Source organism: Quercus suber, unplaced genomic scaffold (assembly GCF_002906115.3).
Source record: "Quercus suber isolate HL8 unplaced genomic scaffold, Cork oak 2.0 scaffold_218, whole genome shotgun sequence".
Lineage (NCBI taxonomy): Eukaryota > Viridiplantae > Streptophyta > Magnoliopsida > Fagales > Fagaceae > Quercus > Quercus suber.
Window position 1 is genome coordinate 349,576 of NW_027069676.1, and position 6,468 is coordinate 356,043.

Here is a 6,468-nt window from a genome sequence, read left to right on the forward strand (position 1 = left end):
TATTAGTTTATTTCGTCCTACAGTAGATGAATTTGGAAGCCATTTCATTTTTTTATTTGATGGGGAAAAAAGGAATTGAATAATTATTTAAAAAAAAATTAGACATAAACTTAACTATAAACACATAAGTAATCAATTTAACAGTTGTTTATGTTCATTTCATTTGTGCACTTTTTTTTTTTTTTTAATTTATCTATACATATAAAAAGAGAAAATATTAAGAACTTCTATTTGAACCAAAATTGAGTTGCAAAATATTTTTTGAAACCAAATATGTAAAGGAAAAAAAATTATATAAAGAGGAAAAACAAAATAAAAGAGAATTAATACGTATATTATCCCTATAAAATATTCAAAGAAGCAGGGATGTTGTATTAGTGTTTCAAAATTCATAGACTATTTAAACCAATGGGTGAGTACAAGCTCTTTCTTCTATGTCCAATGCCAGAATGCTTATTGAATGCCACTTAAGCGTGTCATATGCACTTTTAGTCCTAGTAAATCATGTCATATCAATTTAATTATGCCATATCAATTAAATGGCTTGAAAATATTTAAAAATTAAAGAAAATATCTAATATTCAAAACTATATAAACTATAAATATAAAAAAAATCTTTTCTTTTTGACATTTTATATTATACCCTATTTTCAAATCTTCAATTTGGAAAGGAATAATCCACCTTCAAAATCCGATGTGAAAGTTTCCTTTCATCGGGCTCAAGTAGTTACACCAATTAAAGATAAAAAAAGGAGTTTCCACTTTATGTTCTTTATCTATAAAACGGATCCCCCACCCTCTCCAAAAAAAAAAAAAAAAAAAAAGATCTACTCTTTACTCAAGTTTCCAATTTAGACCAAATATGAATTAACGATTGGTTTAAAAGTGGTCTTTCATTGTGTTTCTTATTGACATATTAGATATTTAAATTCCTACCCAACTCCAAGGATATTACTTTATACCGACATTCAATATTTATGGGAGTGTTGTAGCGAATATATACACGGCACCGAATATGGGTTCGAAGTGGGTATTGATTTTCTTTGTATTTTTCGATATAAATGTAAAATTTATGATAATTCCAAAGGCAATCCCTTTATAGCTAATACCTTCCTCCTCCTTTAACATTATGTATCTTGTAATATAGACATCTCTCTCTCTCTCTCTCCCTCTCTCTCTCTCAAAATATATTTATAATGAGTGAATGTTAGAATATAATTCTCGTAGAGAGCCAAGGAATGAGTCCTCCAACTCTGAAAATTCCCTTATCCTAGACACAACAAACGAAATCTTTAATGACTTTAAAAAAAATTTATAAACATATATTTAGACACAAACTTGTATTTTAAATATATGAAATAAATTGAATAACTTCTTTACATTTATTTCATATGTGCACATTTTGTTTTTGTATTGCACTATACAAATAAAGATAAATATTGAGAAAAGCGCATGTGATGAGGTGCACACGTGTGTGTATAAGTCAAAACTAGAGAAAATTTAATTAAATCTCAAATTAGAGTCTAATTTTATATCATATTTCTTATTCTATTTCTTAATTTTGATGCAGCTATTTTTACACTACAAAATAAAGAATCCAATTTAATTTTCTTATTTTTGTGCTAAATGAGCTATTAAGTGAGAAAAACATAAAATCAAATAATAAACATTTAAAAATCACCACATTGATTCATTTTTCATATATTATTATTAGTTGTTGTTGTTGTTGTTGTTGTTATTATAATACAATAGTGGTTGGACAAATAAAATTGAGAATTACATGGATAACAATTTAAATGAATATATATATATATATATATGATTATATATAAACGTGGTAAAATTTAATAGATAATTAGTTATATTTTATTTGTAAATGTATCTCATGTATATGCATGAAATTTAAGCTAATTTCTGTTGGAAAGAAAAAAAAAGTTTTTTTTTTTTTTATAATTTTCTTTTTAAGGTGCTACATATCTATGTGTGGGGGAGAAAACCCAGCCCAACTTATTGGGCCAAGACCTGAATGAGGAACACTCCTTTCATCCGAGGAGATGAGCCTTCAGTCGGAAGCCCACGCCAATGGGGGATGCCTGGAGATGAGCACGTATACCATCCGAGGAGATGCTCATATTCCGAGTAGTCATGCGTCCTCGGATCCGAAGAGGTTTGATCAACACGAGTATGGGAGGTTCAAGTGATCTATTTGACAAGTGTCAAGAGGGAGAGGAACCTCGGACACACATAAAGATAACGGCAACAGAGAAATATCAAGGAGGCATACTTCAACCACCACATTTAATGCACTGCACCTACCTCCTGGCCGGCATTTATGTGGATAGGACCCTGAACAGTGCTTTTCTCAGCTACCGCCACTCACATAAGGCTTAAAGTGGGGTGATGGGACATGTACTCAGTGGGTGCCTGGATGATGAACCAAGTGGACGGAGGAGATGTAAGAAGGCAATGCTATATAGGGAAGGGTACCTTGATAGTGGGGGGGAAAAAGGGAGAGAAAAAAGAGATTTTTGATTCCTGTAGCTCCAGACATTGTAATCCTAAATGATAATGAAAAGCTCTTCTTCGGACATAGCACTCATACTAGTCCAGAACACATTAATCAAATCTTCCCATTAGCATCGCTGTTTGATACTGTTATTTTCATTATTAGCCTAGCTTTTCCCCACTCTCTACAAATTTATTGTTTTGGGCTCGGTGGGCCAAGGACCCATACCTTTTGGACTTGGGCTGTAAAAACTATTCCCTACACTATGTTTATGTTAGTTGTTTATTTGGGCACTTGTGCTGGATATTCTACCTTTAATAACTAAGGTTACAACCAAAATAAAAAAGACTCAAATTTGAAAGGAGGAAGCGGTGATTCAAATAAATATTTGAAACATGACTTTTGAAAAGTTTAAATAAGAAGTTTTTTATTTTTTCAATTAAAAAAAAAAAAAAAAAAAAAAAAAAAAAAAAAAAAAAAAAACAAACGTAGTTGCGCAGCTAGCTAACACAAGTTGTAGGTGTCGTGATTGAGTCTCTCTTCAAGAAACAAGATTTCTTTCTAATTTTATCTAATTTTCCTACATTGCTTCTAAAGAGTAAAGACTGCTAAAATGATGTAATAAGTTATGGAGGATGGTATGGAGAAGACAATATAGCGTTGTAAATAAGTTAGAGAAAATGATGGCTCACACCATCATGCTTTTTTTCTTGGTTCTTAGCCACATCTTTGGGTTGACATCCTTATATATTAGCTTTCACCAAAAGGTCCAAACCCATACAAGCTGAGCTGAAAACCTAGCTAGGGCAGTGAAGAAGTGCCTTAAAATGGGTTTTCACTACTTGATTTCTTATGTTATTCCTACTTTGTTGGGTGCGGCTGCAAGTGAGGCAGTGAACATATTAGTTTTTATGAAAACTATGATGTTACATGGGGTTTTGATCATCGTTTTTTTAAAATCAAGGACGTGATATTCAGCTCTCTTTGATATTTCTTCTGGTTATTCTCTCCCTTTCTTAATTCCCGTTCATTTTAAAGATCACAAGATTATATATCCCTCTCTCTTATGATATACTTCTTTTACTTTTCATTCCTTAATATATTATTATATTTTCATTATGTAAAAAAGTCTTATTATGTTTGCCCATCTTATATTTTTGTATGTTGTAGTTCCCTATTCTTTTTTTTTTTTTATATGCTATGTATCATTATTCATTAACATTCAAATTTTCACTATGAATAAACTTAAGTCCAACTAGATTAAAGATGGAAATCCTAAAGCTTTGCAAAAACGTTCATTTTGGGACGTTCAAAGTTTCAAAAAATCGAATAAAGAATCTTACCCTAGTTAGATCCCCTCTCTAGTTTTGTTTTTGGGATGATTGATCCTTTTTATCCAGTCATGCAATTCCATGGGGTACTTTTATATTGATAATGTTTTTCTTTCTATATTAGGTTTTAAGAGTAAGACGTATTGCTATTAGCTCATTTTATATATATATATATATACTAGCTTCATCACATGCGCATATATACTAGCCTCATCACACGCGTTTTGCGCATGTGATTAGACTTTTTATTTTTTATTAGTACTTGACTACTAATGTGAGAGAGAAATATGGAGTTGGGAAAAAAAAAAGTTTTGTGATATAAAAAAAATAATACATTTGTGAAAAAAAAAAAGTTTTATTTTTTATATTTTTGTCAAAAAAAAAGTTGTATTAATACATGACAACTAACGTGAGAGAGAAATGTGAAAGTAGCAAAAAATAAATTTTTTTTTTTAGCTAAAAATTAAGAATTATTAATTTTACATATGATTTAAGTCTTAGAAATGAATGAATTTGACGGTAAATTTTGAGAATTTAAATTGAGAATTTTAAACTAGGGGATATATATATATATATATATATATGAAATGATAGCAAGGTCGTCAACAAAAGTTTCTCTCTTTTTATTTCTATCTTGCATTGCTGGCAAGTCAGAGACAGATGATTAGATAAATGATGTGTTGGTTGATGATACTTTGCTTTATAGAGAGAACATGTGCAAGTTGGTGGTACAATTGCACTTCTACTTTGATCTTGTGCAATGTATCTGGGCTTGGCTATTCCACGCGCCTACGTCTCTCTTTCCAACAGACAGCTATTAAGTGTGCTATTCAGCTTATTTTTACTATTATTTATAAGTCTCACTGCACTTTTTAATACTATCTATGGGCCTCCACTATACTATTTCATCTAACTTTTACCTTTATCTACAATACTTTTAGTAATAAGTTTTCAATTTTAGCAAAATAAGTGGTATCCAAACAAACCCTAAATAATATCTTTTGGTTGCTGATTTTTTTTTTTTTTGAATATATTTGTATATTTTGGATTTAGATGTTAGGGTTGTAAAGTTCAAAGAATATTTCTCTCCATATATGGACTTGGATTTGTACAAATAGCACCCACAATTCAAATCAATAATAGTAAATAAGCGGAAAATAAATAACAAGCGCACAGAGAATATTAAAATTTACGTAGTTCAGCAAATTTTCTATTTCCATGGCGATGACAGAGAAATTTCACTATAAAAATAAGGATATACAATAGTATAGAAACCCAAATCTCAATTGCACCATTATACTCTCTTACAAGAAAACACAAGACTAGAAGCGACTGCCTCTCTTTTCATTTTTCTTTTTTTTCTTTTTTTATGTGGCTGTACTGCTAGGTTTTGGAATTCTCTTTTGACTTTGCAGCATAGTAGAGTATATATATATATAATGCTAATATTAGGTCACTTGGGGAAATCCTTCTCCACATTGCATTGATTAATGGACTAACATGGGCTTGGCAATTCTTTTATTTTTTTTTTTTTTTGCTGGGTAAGTGTTTATGCAGGGGCTAGTGCACCATGTAATAACCTTAACTATTACATCATAATTTAATTTGAATAATTGGGATGATGAAATGAGATGGAAAAGAGTGAGGTGGATCTTCAAGTGTATTTGTGTGAAGTAATATTTGGAGATAGAATTTAGTTAGATGCTAGAATTTGAAGAAGAAATTTACTAATTCCTTTGTTTGGCGACCTTAATTAGAGGAAATTGTATTTTTTTCACAAGAATTGAGATTTAAGATCACAAATTTCATTTTCAAATTTAGTTAGTTTAGGCATTATTTTCCACATTCCTCTCTCAGGCTTTCTTTTGATTTTTCCCCATCCCCATTCTTTCCATTGCTTCATTCAAAAAAAGTTTGGTAATCAAATCTTCACCAAACCTTTTTCTTTTTTCTTTTTTTGAGAATCATATCTTTACCAAACTTAAAGAAATTAAATAGACACATGTCAAAAAATTATAGCTCAATTTAAAATCCATTTTATAAATCTAATTGAATTTTCTTTTATCTTTGACTTTAGATAATATAATAATAATAAAAAAAACAATAATAACATTTGATTCTTAAGAGTTTATATTCTATAAGGATTAGGTGTAAAACCCTTAGTTTACATCCTCCAATAGCATGGTACCACATCAGTATTTCACAACATTGCACAAATAAATGAATAGAACCTCTCACACACAATACTTCCTTCCTATTACAAAAAATCAAATCCGGTTCAATTAAAAAACCAAAGCTCCTAGCCTACTACGATGGAAGGTTGACAACGGTAGGACCGCAGGAGAATGAGATGTAATGGAAGCAGAGGTTTCAAGCTAAACTCCAAAAGATTTTCAGTTCAGAGATTACGTGCAAGGTTCATTTATTTGTTCAAGCTCTTAGATAGATGGAGATGTTCTTATGGGCAAGCTCTAAAATCACTAAAGAAAGGTTTTGGCAAAAATAGAAGTAGTTGTAGCATCAAAAGGAGTAATAGTAGCTTCACCAGCATCACGGACCACCGTCTAGCAACATAGGCGATATTTTGGGTAGAAAAACTTTAAGATATGGTTTGTTTGATAAAGGGATTTT